Genomic DNA, 19,040 nt, shown 5'->3' on the forward strand with positions numbered 1-19,040 from the left:
TGGTTGGTGTGCTGTGCAGATGTAAGGTGAACGTCTTCTAGTCCCATTTCAGGACCTGGTTGAGACTTGAGTATTGTGGTGGGAGAGAGAGGTTGGTGAGCGTCAAAGTGCAGCATAATGTGTGTGGCTCAAGCTCACTGTGAATGAGACTTCCGTGTTCACTGTGGCACTGGGGAAGGATGGGTCGCAGGCGGGCCATGCAGTACTGCAAGCCAGCAGTGAACTTGGGGATCACATCATCTGTGGGCAGCAAGCAACTGGCTGTAAACAAGATTGGCAGCTGATGTCTCAAGATCGGCCTTGTAAGTGACGCGGAGGCTGAGAAGTACCAGTGGCAGGGCAGCGGTCCTCCTGCTGTGGCAGGCGAGGACAGCTTTTAGGGTGTGATGTAGTTGTTTCAACATCCATTGGTGGCTGGATTGCGGCTTGATGTCAGGTGCAGGTCAGTCCTGCACAGATCTGTCAGTGCACAAAAAAGGGCTGATGTAAATTGGTGCCTGCGGTCCATAGTGATGTGGAATCGGAAGCCGAAGTGGGCAATTCATGTGGAGACAAATGTGACCGATACTGTGGTGGCGGTAACATTGGGTATTTGCATTGCTCTGCCAGTGGGTGATCCTGTCCACTGTGCTAAGAAGGTAGCGGCAGCCATCAGATGAAGTTAGGGAGCTAACAATATCCACATGAACGTGGGTGAAGCGATGTCCAACACCTGGGAAAGCCGTGATGGTGTCGTGTACATGGTGATCAATCTTGGCGCACTCACAGGCAGGCAAGTACTGGGCAGTACATCTGAATACTTGGCCACACGAAGCACTGCATTACTAGAGTGGTGGTTGCTCGCATGCTGGTATGCAACAGGCTATGTAAGCGGTTGAATGCGGCGTTGTGGAAGGCAGCGGATAGGAAGGGGCATGATGAGCTCCTGGATACTATGCACGAGATATTGCTGTCTGAGCCAGAAGCCAGTGAGTGCTGAATGCAGAGTCTGCAGATGGTGCCCTTGTGGATTTGGGCACGTTCTTGGTTGTGGGAAGTGCCTCATAGTCCGTTGGTGAAGCATTGGCACAGGTGCAAATGAGATAGTCAGCAGTGACATTGTCAGTTCCAGTGATGTGACATGTCAGTTGTAAATTCTGATGTAAATGACAGCGGCCGGAACTGATGTCTGGAGTGCCAGGCAGGGTCTTTCATAAGGGCAAACGTTATTAGTTTGAGGTTGGTGAAGACCATGAGATGATGGACCTCCACCAGCAGCTGAATGTATGTGATAGACTCGTAGACGGCGAGGAGCTCTCTGTTGTATGTGCTCCAGCATTATTGAGGAGGAGAGAATTTGCTGGAGAAGAAAGCGAGTTGCTTCCAAGTGTTGCCCACTTACTGTTTCACGACAGTGCCAATGGCCGTCTGGCTGGCATTGACCACGACAGCAAGCGGAACAGTTGGATGGGGGTGGGCAAGCAACGTGATGTCTGCTAAGTCGTGCTTGGTGGCCAAGAAGCTGTCTTCCATTTGCAGCGTCCTTGGCACCAGCTTGTTCTCTTTTGTTTTCATACTGCAAAGGGCAGCAGTGAGCAGCATATTTGTCTCAGTGTGATTCCTTAGATGGTGGCGGGAAAAGTTTGACATGCTGAGGAAATGGCATAGGTCCTTGAATGTCTTTGGATGTGGAAAATTGAGTATAGCTTGTATATTGCTGGGCAAGGGACGTGAATTGGTGACAGAGACGGTGTGGCCCACGAATTCCTCCTCGCTGACGCCGAGCATGCATTTTGCTGCGTTGACAATGATGCCTGCATCCTGGAGGTATTCAAAATTACTGCAGAGAGGCTTGTGGTGTTTCTCTGGTGTTGCGGAAAAAATGAGTATGTTGTCCAGGTATGCGATACAGCAGCTCAAGCCTTGCAGGATGTTGCCCAAGAACTGCTGCCATATTTGGGCAGCATTACAGAGGCTAGAGTTCATAAATGAGCTGTCGTGGAGTCCGAATGTCATGATGATGGCTGTCATCTGGATGTTCTCGGATGCGACTGGAATCTGGGTGAAAGCCTTGATGCAGTCTGTCATGCTGAAAATTGTAGCTCCAGCCAGAGCATTTTTGCAGCTGCAGAGAAATGGCAACAGGTACCAGTCACGGATAGTGCATGCATTTAGCTATCCGGTAATACCCACATGGGCACCAGGAGCCATCCTTTTTCTTGGCAAGGGGATAGAAAGATGTCCGTTTGCTCTTCGGTGGATGACGTATGCCCGCAGTGAGCAGCTAGTCAAATTCGGCCTAGGTGATCTTCAGTATATGCGGCACCAGGATACATGGTCGGCAGAAGACCATGATCTCGGGGTGGTATTGATAAAGTGTACAGTTCAATGGCAGACCTCGTGAGGCATGCTGGATGGGCATTTGAGAGAAGGGAATTGCACCAGGAGGTTGGAATATGGGCCAAAATACGCCACGTGCTTCACATTGAAGAGAACAGGGAAACGAGTGGTGCACTTTGTTGATCTCCCAGTGTCACTGTCAATCAGGTGTCAGCCGGCAATGTTAGGGAGTCAGTGATAGTGTTTGATGAAGTACACTCCAATAATGGGAGTGACACTGGTGACTGGTGACGGTGAAGTTCCAGGGCATTTCCTGTTGCAAGTCAAGATCGAGGACGTGATGATGAATGCTGTACCTAGTGACGGTGGAATTACTTGATGCCATCAGGAGAATTGCTAAGGCAGCACCAGTGTTCCACATGAGATGATATAGAAAGATAGACAACTCAGAGCCAGTGTCTATGAGGAATGGCATGGAGGAATCGGCGTTGCAGACGAACAGGCACTGGGAGACGAAGCAGCAGCCAGGCACATGTAATCCCAGTGGTTGGTGGCATTTTGGTGCCGAGAGCAGGGTTCTCTGCAGTTCATGGCATCTGAACCGAAGCACTTGTGATACCTGCAGATGTCGACCCTGTTGTGTGGGGCAGCGGCAGGGAGGCTGGATCTGTAACATTGGTATTGGTCATTGCGCTGAAGGCTGGGCTGAATGGGCTGCAGCAGTCAGAGTCGAGTCGGGCCACGGTCGCTTGCAACGTTGCCACATCAGCACTGAGGCACGCGAGCATGTCATTTACTCCCAGCTGCAGAGCGTTGTGCTGTGGCCGGTGGGGAGACGCGGGGCCGGCGATGTAATTGGTGGCGCATCAAGTGGCGAGGGTAAGCACATGGCAGGGTGGATGGCAAGGTGATGACCACCAGTTTGTACTGAGTGGGGATGAGGTTGGTGCACAGTGGCGGTTTTTGCAGGTAGGGAGGCCAGCATCTCGTGCCCACTGTTGGCGAGGCTGGCAGTATCAATAAGGGAAAGATCAGCGTGTGATGCCACTGTTGTCAGTATTGGGGCTGGGAGGCAAGCCATCCAGATGTTATAAAGAAAACCATCTGAGACCATGTGTGGCTCCATTGACAGCAGAGGCTAGGGTCAGTGCTGGCAGCGAGGCGGAGTCAAGCATAAGGGGCAGGGCCACTGGCACTCGCTTTGCCCCGAGTTGTGCACAGGTCAGCATTACAGTAGTCCAGTTCTGCAAGGTGCATCAGCAATAATGTCATGTGGTGCTGTGGCAACAGCTGCATGTGGTGGGCTGTCGGTTGGGCAGGTGACGGTAGCCATTGGTTGCTAGATTGCACGAGAGGTGGAAAAACATGCATAAAGGAATGAGTTCGTGTTGCAAAGCACGCTAGCGTCCATAGCATGATAATAGAAGATGCTGGGTGTACACATGCAGGAGTCAGAGCATGCACCTAACATGGCAAGGTAGCCCGTAATGTGACGAAATACAATATTAAGTTGACTGAGTACATCGTCAAGTCACCAGTGTAGGAATGTTCCATACTTTATTGAACTAAGTAATACACAAAGCTAAAAACACATAAAGGTCAGGTCTGCACATGGCTGTAGTAACGCAAACGACCTCAAGTTCAAAATGTAATCAGTCACTTACTCGAGACATGAATGCACTAACCGGGCATGGCACAGCAGAAGTGGTGGAGTCGGAGAAATTGTTGCGTCATTCCACTGTTGGTGGCATGATATCTGCCTTTACAACACCCGCACTAAGACAACGGAAGCGAAATTTATATTCTGTACAGGAGTGTGACACAAAAACACAATGTGCTCGGTGATTGTGTGCCAAGTGTAAAGACGGCGTGTTGCGGGTACCTTGCAGCGCCACGAAGGCACCGGCATCAGGTGCATTGCCACGTGACCAGCTCCTCACTGCATCGGCGTGCAGTAGCAACTACATCGGACGCTATGAGGGACAGACAAAGGCTGCTAAAACTTGGTCGGCGGAAGCCTCACTAGCTTCAGCTGTTGTTCTGCACCTTTAGTAAGCAATAAAATGGTGAAGTGCCCTGTCACACAGCAAGATCGTCAGCCGTGAACAGAAGTACTGCGTGAGGGTTGAAACTCGCAGTCGTACCAGATGGCTGTAGCGAGGCGGAGCATATGAAACTGCTAACACAGCTGTGTGGTGAAAGGCCAGCACACTGTTGTTAGACACATTTGTAAACCTTTTTAAATTAGTTTCGTTTGTGAAATGCATTTCAACTAATGAGCACTCACTATGTGAAAGTATTCAGTTTGAGAGCCCTATTCAATGATAGTCAGTGTCATGTTTCCATTTTATAAACATCCTCTCATGTCAGTAGGGTCCCAACAGTGTGAAGATAACGAGCCAGTTCATTCTCAGACTTTTACTTAAAATGCACTTCACCTGAGGAAGTCTGTTTTGTAAAAGTGAGTTACAAATAATAAAATGTTCTGGGTTATTATACCATGGTCGAATGGATTTCACCTGTATGGACGGTGAAATCCATTCAAACACGGCATAACAGCCCAGTACATTTTGTTAATTGTGACATTTCTGGCCGTGAAAGTTTACGTTTTACAAAATGTGAGTTAACACAAGCTAGGCGGCACTCACTGTTTTTCATTTACAAGGGATATGTTTAGGAAGCTTCTTGGAAACAGTCAAAATTCCAAAGCAAAGTCCAGTCCACATTGTACCATAGTTCCACTAATGACTAACAGAGCCCACAACATTAACACCTGTACCAAACAAATAGCACACTTGCTGCACAGATCACAGGTTGCATCAACAACTAAGTCAGACTGGCACATGCTGCCTTATGCGCACAATTCTAGTGTGGTCTTGTCAGTGAGCACTCCTGATGACAAAGCACCATCTGATTATGGCTCCATAGTGGTTGACCAGGTACTCAGTTTACATAGTAACATTAGATGGGGACCTACAACCCAGTCTCCCTCAACAGCAGCCACCAGGGGAGAAGAAGGTAGGTGATGTGTAGTCCAGAGGAGCCATTACCGGTGGTTAAGGCGGCAGATCAGTTACCTTGGGCATCGGTGTAGATACCGTAGCAGAATGACACTCATTGGGAGTTGCACGAGTCATCCTGGGATGGAAGAGTATGGAAAACAAGCAGTTGCTGACCAGGATGGCAGAGGCGAAATTGATGTCAATGTATGACGATACAGGATCCCTCCCTAATTGATCTTCACCAGTAATGACTGTGTTCTTAAGAAATGTTATGAAATTTAATTGATCTGTTAAATAAAAGTGACATCTGGCAAATAATGTTAAACAAAGAGAAATAAACCCAGTTCCTCATAAATGTAACGGGTACAAAATCTGTTGTATGTAATTTTTGAATACCTAAAAAAAAGGCTATTCCCAGAATTTACTAAGTAGTATTCTCATGTACTCTCGCTTGAACTAACATATTTATTGACGCTCATCAGCTCAAGCAGGCAAATTACCAAAGTGGCTCTGGAGTACTCCAGTGTAAGAAGTTTTTATATATAAACAAACTTTGTTCAGTGTGAACCTGTCGTCTACTCAGATTAGTCAAAGCTAATTGCCTTAGTAACAATCACTTTAGGGTACCCATATTTTACAAGCACTTTGAATGAAATACAGTGAAACCTCTATATAACGTTTTTCAAGGGACCACAAATTCTGAACACTGTATAGAGGAAAACACTATAAAGAGGAAGGCTTCCAAATAATAATTATAGGGCATTACTGAAGATCAGGATACCACTAATCAGCTTTGACAAATGGTGCCATAGATGACGTTTTAAATTTTCACAACATATGATATTCATTGCAAGTGATCAATGTATCAACTGATTAGTTTTTTTAATTAAAATATGGGGCTCGGTAGGTGGATGGGTGAAAGTAAATGGATCAGTTTGTACAGTAAAAAGTTATAACAGATTCTTAAGATTGACATCATTCTCCAAAGCTGACAGGTGGTATCCCATTCTTCAGTTGACCCAATTATAGAATATGAGCCAAATTTTGTTTATGATATACTGAACATATTACATAAAAACACAGTAAATGGGACAGATTAAAAAAGAATTAGTTACAAAAAAATTACTTCAATAATTAAATTATCAAATGGAACTTAAATTTGCACAAAACTCTAGGAACCTAAGCAATCTGAAAATAATGTACCTATGATTTTTTAAAATATTCAAGCAGGCTTGCTTGTTTTCTGTTTCTCCTAGACTCTATGGCAATCATTTCTTGCTCCAAATGAGCAAGTTGAACTACTGTTCTGTCCTCAAGTCTGTGGGCTATCATGTACCTCCTGAATGTTTCAAAGGCTTCAGCTGCCTTAGTATATGAGGGCACAGGGTCATCTTCCTTGTCACTGTCACTTTCACTACCACTATTACTCTACAAGCTTCTCTCTGCAGTCAGCTCCTCAATACTTTGTACTCCTGTGGTTGCCACGTTGTCATCCACAGCCACAAAGTCCTCAAAAGTGACAGAATCACCGCCTATTAATTGGTGAAACTCTTGCAAATCACTTGCAACTTCTTCCACAGGAGCTGCCATCTCATTATCACAGAATCCTGCTTTTGTGAAACAGTTTTTAATAGTTTCAGCACTTACTTCCCTCCACGAGTACATAATTAAATTTATTGCCTGTAAAATGTTCAGTTTCAGTTGTGAGCTTTGCTGGCTTCCTGGTTTTCTTTGGTCCATCAAATTCAAGGCCTTTTTTACAAGGGCTGTCCTATATTTAACCTTAAGGGCGTGTATTATGCCCAAGTCCAAAGGTTGCAGATGGCTGGTGCAGTTGAGTGGCAGGAAAATTACTTTAACATTTCTCAGAAAGGGTACGTCTGGTGGATGTGCCGCACATCTATCCACAAACAGCAGCACTTTTCTTGCAGCACTCCCCATTTTGGCGTCAAATTCTCTTAGAAAACATAAAAATATTTCACTCGTCATCCATGCCTTGGCATTTTTTGTATATTTGCATGGAAACGTGGAAATGTTTTTGAAGCACCTCAGATTTTTTGGCTTCCCGATAAACAAAGGTTTCAGTTTTTCACTGCCATCAGCGTTTGTACACAACAAAACGGTAAGATGTTCCTTGCTCTTCTTACCGCCATGGCAATTTTCCCCATGAAAAGTAAATGTCTTATCCGGCATTAAATTGAAAAACATGCCGGTTTCGTCAGCGTTATAAATGTCACGCAGTTTGAAGCCCTGTATCAGATTAGGGAGAGTCTGTATCCACTGAGCTACAGTTGGTTCGTCCACACTTTTACTTTCTCCACATTCCGATTTGTACACAACACCATGATGCTGTCGAAATTCATCAATCCATCCATTGGACGCCTTAAAATTGTCCATTCCTAACTGAAGTGATATTTGAAGCACCTTCTCCTTCAAAATAGTTCCATTTATAGGAATGTTTGCAGCACGTGCTTGCTGAAACCAAGTTAATAAAACTTTCTCCATTTCGTCGTAAGTCGATTGTTTCAAACGCGTACGTTTCGAATTTCCACAATTCTCAAACCCTTCCATTATCGACGATCTGTTTTTCATAATAGTGTTGAGTGTTGAAGGGGCCAGTCCCAATTGCTTCGCTAGCTCCACGTGACTCGCGCCAGGAGATGCCTCCACTTTTTTAATAATAGAAACCTTGTCTTCCAGAGAAATATTCTTCCGCTTTTCACCCATGTCTACTGATGAAAGCTTTAAAAAAAACATTATATCGCAGACACACACTTACTAGGCACACGAACTGTTTGCTGCTCAGCTCAGACAACACGCTACTAAGTACTAATACAAAGCTTCAACTGAAATGGCGCCAAAAAGATCGCAAGCAGAATGTGCGTCACATGTCATGTGACCGGGTTTTGCCGCTGACATATGAAATACGCTGAGCGCGGGCTTTCCGAGCCAGTGCAAACTGTGAAACCACGTAACGGAAAACGATGTGTCTACATCCAGTCACTTAAACATTATAAAGAGGGAAATAATTGACCAGGGTTCCAAAAATATGAGCGTTACATGGAGGAAACTGTAATATAGAGGAAACGCAGTAAAGAGGAAAATTTAACATTGTTTATATGGGCTTTTAGTCGGGTCCGAAAAAAAAACGGACGTAACATTGAGGAAAACATTATACGGAGGAACGTTATAAAGAGGTTTCACTGTATTGTAGAATCCACTGTCTCATGCACATTTTTAATTAGAGCACGTGTTTTGATCAGTCAGGATCAGCTTGAGATCTGAAACAAAGTAATACTGAGTATGTACTATCTAATATTTTACAATAAATAGAAAAAAAGAATTGTACATAAATGTTGAATTTACCTAAGCAGTTGTGTCAGTTACCCGTCTTCTCCATTCTAAACCTGTAATTTTAATATTTTAAATAAAAATATTTATACAATGTTGTTATTTATACATTCTGGCAGAGTAAGACCTTATGGTTTTATACTTTCAAAATTTGACACTTTTGGTAACGTGAGATACTAATTCAGGTTTCACTACTTTATTTCTACTTTTATAATCTATTGTTCTATCCCATTTTATAGTTTTGCTCATCCATTGGTGTATGCTTCTGGTATTTTAACAGGATGCTTTCTTATGTAATTGACTTTTTGCAATTTTAGTATAGACTTTATGTTGTTTACCGAGCGAGGTGGCGCAGTGGTTAGACACTGGACTCGCATTCGGGAGGACGACGGTTCAATCCCGCGTCCGGCCATCCTGATTTAGGTTTTCCGTGATTTGCCTAAAATCACTCCAGGCAAATGCCGGGATGGTTCCTCTGAAAGGGCACGGCCGACTTCCTTCCCCATCGTTCCCTCATCCGATGAGACCGATGACCACGCTGTCTGGTCTCCTTCCGCAAAAACCAACCAACCTTATGTTGTTAAACCCATAATATCCCTGCCATTATACCTCCCTCCCCCCAACCTTCTTTCCCAGCTTGCAATCCCCCTCACTCCATTTTATAAATTAACTATTTTATGCTGTTTTACATTTTGCATGCCCATAGTTCTACACTATTAGTATTGTAACAAGAATGTTTACATAATTATATGTTCTGTAATTTTAGCAAGAGTCCTTGTTAGTGATCAAAATATGTAATCTAATTAAAAATGTGCAATTGAAACTGAGCAATAAATGAGAATTATCTTAAATATCAATACAGTTGCTGACTCTCACAAGACAAATATGATGGCTGTAACAAGAAGTGTTGCTAATCTGATTTTTACTGAAAGAGACTGCTAAAAATTTAAGCTTCTTCTGAGTCGGACCCCAATGCCTTGAGACAGTGGCTGTGGCTGTGTATGAGTGAATTGTGCTAATGTGTGTGTGTGTGTGTGTGTGTGTTTGTTTATATTGTGCCTGTCTGTGACTCAGTGCTTCCTCTATGTTGTGGATAGCTATCTATCCTTTTCATATTGTTGTTATTCCATCCTGGACTTTTCATTCTTTGTTTTAATCCAGATTTATGTATAAGGAGATAATAAAACAATGAAATAGATTCTTTCTTATTGCTGTAGGAAGTCAGGAATGTGTTACACATAATAATGTTAAAAGAATTTAACATAGAGAGATACCATTGTCACTGCAAAAGTGTTGCTCATTGAATTTAGTTTTATTTCAGTTTTTGATAAAGAACTGCAAGAATTATTTAAATGATTTGGTAACAAAGTGTCACATCCCAAGCTTGAGTTTTGACACATATTGAGTGACAGCCTTTTCGTGTTCAAGGCAATTCAGTTGGCTGACCTGAGTGAGAGGGAGACTTTACTGTCTGATGTAAATTCCATGAGAGGATACATTTGACTGGAGGATGAAAAAGAGAATAAGTAGTCAAAAGGTGCAATGAACCTTTAAGTTTATTCTGAATCTTGACTCACAGAGTAACTTTCACGACTGAGGTGCCGCCACTCTAAGGACAAGTCCTTACAAAGAGACAGTGAATGCTTATCACTGTTCCATCTGCTAACTGAAATCCTCGTGTAAATCTAAGATCAATAGAGCTCTGCAGCTATCTGATTCCAGCCTGTAATTCCGGCTACTACTGTCTGACTGCTGATTTGTATAATAACTGAATTTCCCTTCATGCTAGGTCTGCAAGTTTTATTTTGCTTCCCCTTTGACCGTGCCTGTCCCTGACACCCTGACGTGATGTAATATCAAAGGGCTTCATATTGTCTTGCCAACGGCCTTGCCACAGTGGTAACACCGGTTCCCGTCAGATCACCAAAGTTAAGCACTGTCGAGCTGGGCTAGCACTTGGATGGGTGGCCATCCGGTCTGCCGAGCGCTGTTTGCAAGCTGGGTGCACTCAGCCCTTGTGAGGCAAATTGGGGAGCTGCTTGATTGAAAAGTAGCGGATCCGGTCTCGGAAACTGACATACAGCCGGGAGCGCAGTGTGCTGACCACATGCCCCTCCGTATCCGCATCCAGTGACGCCTATGAGCTGAGGATGACATGGCGGCCAGTCAGTATCTTTGGGCCTTCATGGCCTGTTCGGGAGGAGTTTAGTTTTAGTTCATATTGTCTTACTGAGTGACTTGATTAGTTATTTGTCTGAAATGTGTCAGAGGCTGAGTAGAGGGTATAGGAAGTTCTAAATGGCTCTGGAATATGCCCTAAGGTCACATTGGCTTTTCATGACGTAGTGTAGTCCCTGCCACAAGCCCCTCTCTGTTTCTCTCTTACAGCTTTTGCTTTCTGTCTAACAATTATTACCCTTTTATTGCCTGTGGACCTTGCTTTGTAATTTTGTCACCATATTTATCCTGTACTATCCAGATACTTCGCCTGATAGATTCTGCCACCATATTAATTCATTTATCATCTGAGGACTTCACGTCACAAGTCTTGTTGAAAAACTTATTTTTATAAGCCTTCCCCACATTGGCCTCCTGCTTGTTTAGCTGACACTAATGACCTTCGTGCTGTCTTCTGCCATGCCAAAACTTCGTCTTTATTTTGCCAAGTGGGCACAACATAAGTTACGTGAAGTGGATAACAATGCACCATGCATATGTATTCAGCAAAACAAAACTTGGTTTTATGTAACAGAGAATTTCAGAAAAGTGTATTTGTGAGAGTAGAGATCTCAGACATTCTCATTAGGAATGGATTTTTATGTCATAAAAAACTTTAAAATATTTTATTTTTTAGGCAGGAAAAATTTAAAAAGTGTGTATAAAATGCAAAAAGATTTTGTTTCACATTACATGATAACAGTCTTGCGTATTTCATCAAAGCAATGTCACTGGGACACACATTTTCAATTTCATCATCATCTACTTCCACTTCCAAAACCTTGACAATTTTATGAATAGTATGAAATCCACTATTTGTTTTTCAAGCAAATTTTTAAATTTCTGTTTAATAGCTAATGCTTTTGGACCTTTGATTGAATTAATTTTTTCTCAATGTCATGCAATCCATTATGTCTCAATTAACAAGTTGGTTGACGTTTCTAATTTTTTTGATAGAGTGAAACAAAAACTCAAATTTCCGGATATGTAAGGCAATTCATTTTTTAGTGTACTATTGTTGAGTAAGTTCCAAAGAATTTCAGTCAAAGAAGCATCATATTTATTTATTCATTCATCATCAATTTAAAATTTTCAGAATTTAATGCATAATACAGTACACCGCTGCTTCCCTCCATGTTCCCCCAATGAGCAATTATGGGTCTAGGTGGAAGTTCAAGATCCAGATTTTTGCCTCTGAACAAATCAGTTTTTGTTGGTGCTTTCACAGACAGCTTTTGCCATTCGAGATCAATTTGTCCACTTTATGATCTGCTCACATATTCTGTATAAACCATTTACTATACAAATTACGCACGTCACGTGTGAGAAGCTTACAGAAAAGCATCGGCTGCCTTCTTTACGTATGGAGCAGCATCCATAAGTAAAACACTATCAAATTTCACCCCATTCGGCCATAACAACGGCAGACATTCATTGAATAAGTGAGCCATTGTTACGTTATTGGCTGCTGATATTTCTTTACATCGTAATAGAAAACACGGCATAGGAACTATTTATTAACACACCTACCACAATATTTCCCACTTTCCTGGTCTGATGATTTGTCAGTGCTTACCCATTTTGTTTTACATTCTGCTCTTACCTTTCTTAGCTTTTCTTCGTAACAGGCACATATAATTTTCATAATGTTGATTCTTGTGTTGTTTCAAAATTTTTTTTTATTTTGTAAGAAGTGTGCTGTTTCGGTAATTTCTGCCTATCTTACAGATTTTTTTTTTTATAAAAAAAGAAAATTACATAAAAATGTGTTCCCTAGTCATAATATTCAACGAAAGAAACTTACGTTGTTAGCTGTGACAAACAGCGAGTCATCATCAGAACCTGGTAGCCCACATGTACAGTTCAGTTGGAAATTTGTGATAAGTTCCTATGAGATCAAACTCTTGAGGTCATCGGTCCCTACGCTTACACACTACTTAATCTAACTTGAACTAACTTATGCTAAGGACAACACACATGCACCCATGCCAGAGGGAGGACTTGAATCTCCAACAGGGGGAGCTGCGCAAACTGTAGCAAGATGTCTCAGACTGCACGGCTACCATGCCCAGTGGCAGTTCAGTAATGCGATCTTTATTAACTAGAAGTTGTAAATTTCTTTTATTATCACGACTGGTTTCGGGCTCTCATAAGCCCATCCTCAGGTGTTGCAACTGTGCTGTGGCCCCCGAGCACACAGTGCGTGAAGTACACGTTCACCATGGTGCTCAGGGGCCACGGCACAATTGCGACACCTGAGGATGCACTTATGAGAGCCTGAAACCGGTTGTGATAATAAAAGAAATTTACAACTGAAGCGGTATTTTCAAACTCTACTACAATGCTCAGTTGCGGATGTTCTTCCAACAGGATTGTTTGATCTTTATTAAATTACGTTTTCCTCTTACAAGTGGTCGTTAGTCTGAAGATGCTGTAAAAATGCATATGCCCCCTTGATGGTTGAAGTGTTAGTGGTCGACAGTGTAGAACAAATGGGATGCGTTCTTGTAGCCACTGTTTGAATCTTGTAGTTTTTGCATATGGTGCACAGTTCAGATACATGCTCAATATTGAAGTCAGTTCACTGAGTAATCCTGTCTTTCTCACACTATTATTAGTTCAGAATAAGATGAACATCAACTCTGGTACGCAGTTTGGAGCAGTGGCTGAATGCTTAAATCAGTTCATGCAATAAGTCTGTCTTTCTACAGTTCTTGCTTTCGTATTACTCCACAGTATGTTAGTTCACAATGAGAGACACATCAACACATTGGAATTTTAACCTGGCAGTCCACATTGTGCTTCAGAATCAGTGCTGCTAATAGATGGACATCTGCAATATTCATTGTATCAGCTCTTATAGTATTGCATGGAAAATTAACTCAGGATGAGTTAAATCCACTTTGCTCATTGTTTTCACAGTCCACAATATACCAAAAACAATCTACACACTGTAATCTTACCCTCCCACACATCACTGTTAAAATTCTCTGTCTTTGCTGCACAAATTTTGAAAGCTTCAAGAGGCGTAAGATATGCAAAAGATAAACTTTTTATTTATCTTCATTATCTCATTGTTGTTGGCTCCAAGTCTTGCGTCTAGGGTACATTCTCGAGGCTGTAATTTTTATAACATTGCTGGTTCTTGTTGAACTGAATATCTGATGAAGATTTGCCTGTTGCTATGAATATCTTTTTATTTTATCCCATTCTTTTATATCACACCGACTTTACCATTCCACTTCAGAACATTCACATTGTTGTTGACAAGATTAGAAATTCATCTACTTCCATCAGAGGCATGCCCACTACTACTAACGTTCTGTGCTACTCACAATATTCCAAAGAGTTTACAAAGCAAAAGAGTTTACAAACATTCTTAACAAAAGAAGAATCTTCACAAAAATATGTCATTATTTTATAAATGAGTCCAGAAATAAATTTAATAATTATTGTCAGATTGTGCAATTTATAATATGAATTTTAAATGTGCCAGAAATTTTGTAATTTCAAATATTTTTGAAAGAAGAGTAATTTTAACCGCATATACAGATTAGTAAATAACGACTGTAACAAATTAATTTTCTTTTTTATACATTTTAACCCAAAATATAATATATCCTATACAAAATCATATGAATTTCATTCAGTTAAACAGCCAAGAATGCTCACATATATCAGAATCAATAGTATACATGGTGTCAGTTATTTCTGTAAAAAAAAAGGGGGGGGGGGAGGTAATATTAGAGGAGGGTGACACATTACAATATCCCCCTCACAAAATTTGGAAACAGAATGTTTACAATATTTTGTGACAGACCATAAGGTTTGCCAAAAGGTGTACAAAATGATGCATAGGATAGCAGATGGATGTATAGAAGTATCTGATACATAACATATTACAGATAACATGAAAAAAATATCCACTATACAAATCAGAATATATACATATATCAGAATATGTCATTCAGATTTGTTGAACATACTGTCACAAGACAATAATACAAGGTCAAAACTACAACATTACACCACTTAACTATAGAAATAATTACAGAGACAATGTAAATTACTAGAACTTATAAATGTTAAGTTACGATCTATACAATCACACCTTAAAAATCACCAAAAGCAAAGAGAAAAAATTTCAGGGCCTAAGTGTATGATGAGTGAGCCAACTTGAAAAACTCATGATGCTGGGTACATACCAGAAGAATATACTCAATAATGAGTAGGATTCAATCAGCTACATAAATCATAGTATCTAGGGATATGTTGACCCATGAAGGAACAAACTAAGTTTATGATGTGGGGATCGACCCATGAATCCAACCCACAAACGAGCAAAAACATGTTTTGGCACAACAAAATGAATAAAGTTCATAATCAATAAGTTCAATTATATGCAACGAGTAATCGTGAGAAGCATCGAGCTCCAATCAATGGCTGTACGTTCTCCTTGAGTACACACACACAGTTGCGATGCCCAGGTGTACCCAGTACAGAGTTAAGCATGAGTCTGTCCACAACTCAAGATCTTTGACGAATGACACAATGTAGTAACTTGAGATCCAAAATCAATGTATGAAAGCAGAGATGACTACATCATGTTATATTGTTTATACTATAGATGTCTTCCACACTAGTTCCTAACTGACCTTACAACTAACCTATGTACATTAAGACCTAGAAGATTCATTTACAATTCATAAAAAACAATTACATATTGATTTAAAGTTCCATGTTGTTGTTGTTGTTGTTGTTGTTGTTGTGGTCTTCAGTCCTGAGACTGGTTTGATGCAGCTCTCCATGCTACTCTATCCTGTGCAAGCTTCTTCATCTCCCAGTACCTACTGCAACCTACATCCTTCTGAATCTGCTTAGTGTATTCATCTCTTGGTCTCCCTCTACGATTTTTACTCTCCACGCTGCCCTCCAATGCTAAATTTGTGATCCCTTGATGCCTCAGAACATGTCCTACCAACCGATCCATTCTTCTAGTCAAGTTGTGCCACAAACTTCTCTTCTCCCCAATCCTATTCAATACCTCCTCATTAGTTACGTGATCTACCCATCTTATCTTCAGCATTCTTCTGTAGCACCACATTTCGAAAGCTTCTATTCTCTTCTTGTCCAAACTGGTTATCGTCCATGTTTCACTTCCATACATGGCTACACTCCATACAAATACTTTCAGAAATGACTTCCTGACACTTAAATCTATACTCGATGTTAACAAATTTCTCTTCTTCAGAAACGATTTCCTTGCCATTGCCAGTCTACATTTTATATCCTCTCTACTTCGACCATCATCAGTTATTTTACTCCCTAAATAGCAAAACTCCTTTACTACTTTAATTGTCTCATTTCCTAATCTAATCCCCTCAGCATCACCCGATTTAATTTGACTACATTCCATTATCCTTGTTTTGCTTTTGTTGATGTTCATCTTATATCCTCCTTTCAAGACACTGTCCATTCCGTTCAACTGCTCTTCCAAGTCCTTTGCTGTCTCTGACAGAATTACAATGTCATCGGCGAACCTCAAAGTTTTTACTTCTTCTCCATGAATTTTAATACCTACTCCGAATTTTTCTTTTGTTTCCTTTACTGCTTGCTCAATATACAGATTGAATAACATCGGGGAGAGGCTACAACCCTGTCTCACTCCCTTCCCTACCACTGCTTCACTTTCATGTCCCTCAGCTCTTATAACTGCCATCTGGTTTCTGTACAAATTGTAAATAGCCTTTCGCTCCTTGTATTTTATCCCTGCCACCTTCAGAATTTGAAAGAGAGTATTTCAGTCAACATTGTCAAAAGCTTTCTCTAAGTCTACAAATGCTAGAAACGTAGGTTTGCCTTTTCTTAATCTTTCTTCTAAGATAAGTCGTAAGGTTAGTATTGCCTCACGTGTTCCAACATTTCTACGGAATCCAAACTGATCTTCCCCGAGGTCGGCTTCTACCAGTTTTTCCATTCGTCTGTAAAGAATTCGCGTTAGCATTTTGCAGCTGTGACTTATTAAACTGATAGTTCGGTAATTTTCACATCTGTCAACACCTGCTTTCTTTGGTATTGGAATTATTATATTCTTCTTGAAGTCTGTGGGTATTTCGCCTGTCTCATACATCTTGCTCACCAGATGGTAGAGTTTTGTCATGACTGGTTCTCCCAAGGCCATCAGTAGGTCTAATTGAATGTTGTCTACTCCTGGGGCCTTGTTTCGACTCAGGTCTTTCAGTGCTCTGTCAAACTCTTCACGCAGTATCTTATCTCCCATTTCATCTTCATCTACATCCTCTTCCATTTCCATAATATTGTCCTCAAGTACATCGCCCTTGTAAAAACACTCTATATACTCCTTCCACCTTTCTGCCTTCCCTTCTTTGCTTAGAACTGTGTTTCCATCTAAGCTCTTGATATTCATACAAGTGGTTCTCTTTTCTCCAAAGGTCTCTTTAATTTTCCTGTAGGCAGTATCTATCTTACCCCTAGTGAGACAAGCCTCTACATCCTTACATTTGTCCTCTAGCCATCCCTGCTTAGCCATTTTGCACTTCCTGTCGATCTCATTTTTGAGATGTTTGTATTCCTTTTTGCCTGCTTCATTTACTGCATTTTTATATTTTCTCCTTTCATCAATTAAATTCAATATTTCTTCTGTTACCCAAGGATTTCTATTAGCCCCCGTCTTTTTACCTACTTGATCCTCTGCTGCCTTCACTACTTCATCCCTCAGAGCTACCCATTCTTCTTCTACTGTATTTCTTTCCCCCATTCCTGTCAATTGTTCCCTTATGCTCTCCCTGAAACTCTCTACAACCTCTCATTCTTTCAGTTTATCCAGGTCCCATATCCTTAAATTCCCACCTTTTTGCAGTTTCTTTAGTTTCAATCTGCAGTTCATAACCAATAGATTGTGGTCAGAGTCCACATCTGCCCCTGGAAATGTCTTACAGTTTAAAACCTGGTTCCTAAATCTCTGTCTTACCATTATATAATCTATCTGATACCTTTTAGTATCTCCAGGATTCTTCCAGGTATACAACCTTCTTTTATGATTCTTGAACCAAGTGTTAGCTATGATTAAGTTATGCTCTGTGCAAAATTCTACAAGGCGGCTTCCTCTTTATTTCTTCCCCCCAATCCATATTCACCTACTATGTTTCCTTCTCTCCCTTTTCCTACTGACGAATTCCAGTCACCTATGACTGTTAAATTTTCGTCTCCCTTCACTACCTGAATAATTTCTTTTATCTCGTCATACATTTCATCAATTTCTTCATTATCTGCAGAGCTAGTTGGCATATAAACTTGTACTACAGTAGTAGGCATGGGCTTTGTGTCTATCGTGGCCACAATAATGCGTTCACTATGCTGTTTGTAGTAGCTAACCCGAACTCCTATTTTTTTATTCATTATTAAACCTACTCCTGCATTACCCCTATTTGATTTTGTATTTATAACCCTGTAATCACCTGACCAAAAGTCTTGTTCCTCCTGCCACCGAACTTCACTAATTCCCACTATATCTAACTTTAACCTATCCATTTCCCTTTTTAAATTTTCTAACCTACCTCCCCGATTAAGGGATCTGACATTCCACGCTCCGATCCGTAGAACGCCAGTTTTCTTTCTCTCGATAACGACGTCCTCCTGAGTAGTCTCCGCCCGGAGATCCGAATGGGGGACTATTTTACCTCCGGAATATTTTACCCAAGAGGACGCCATCATCATTTAATCATACAGTAAAGCTGCATGTCCTCGGGAAAAATTACGGCTGTAGTTTCCCCTTGCTTTCCATAATGTTTAGGAAAGTCAATCCCCCCAACATGCATTTATGCTGAATAACACTGTCTTTAGTAGTCTTGGTTAATAGTTCACAAATATCAGTCTCAACACAGATCCAGTCAACAGATGCTTAAGTACATTACCCAGCACCCACAATCTCTTGCAAGTTGACCAGCAGGGTACAGCCATACAGCAGTGTGGGGTGTGGATCTGTCCACATCTTTCAGTTTTTTCCTTGGAGTTCTCATCACACGCTCCAACGGATAGGTAACTTCCTGTCTAGCATTCACATCAAATTCTGAAACATTGTTTTGTGTACTAAATATGCTGTTCGATACCTCCTTCATATCACACGAGATG

The 19,040-nt window shown here is 41.3% G+C and overlaps 1 protein-coding gene and 1 pseudogene across 4 annotated transcripts in view; both read left to right on the forward strand.

The window, feature by feature from the left end:
- Positions 1–19,040, forward strand: part of LOC126194876 (probable E3 ubiquitin-protein ligase MGRN1) — a 175,199-nt gene that overhangs the window by 31,266 nt on the left and 124,893 nt on the right. The window lies entirely within an intron of this gene.
- On the forward strand, positions 10,551–10,668 carry LOC126208000 (5S ribosomal RNA; annotated as a pseudogene).

The sequence above is a fragment of the Schistocerca nitens genome, chromosome 1, assembly GCF_023898315.1.
Source record: "Schistocerca nitens isolate TAMUIC-IGC-003100 chromosome 1, iqSchNite1.1, whole genome shotgun sequence".
NCBI lineage: Eukaryota > Metazoa > Arthropoda > Insecta > Orthoptera > Acrididae > Schistocerca > Schistocerca nitens.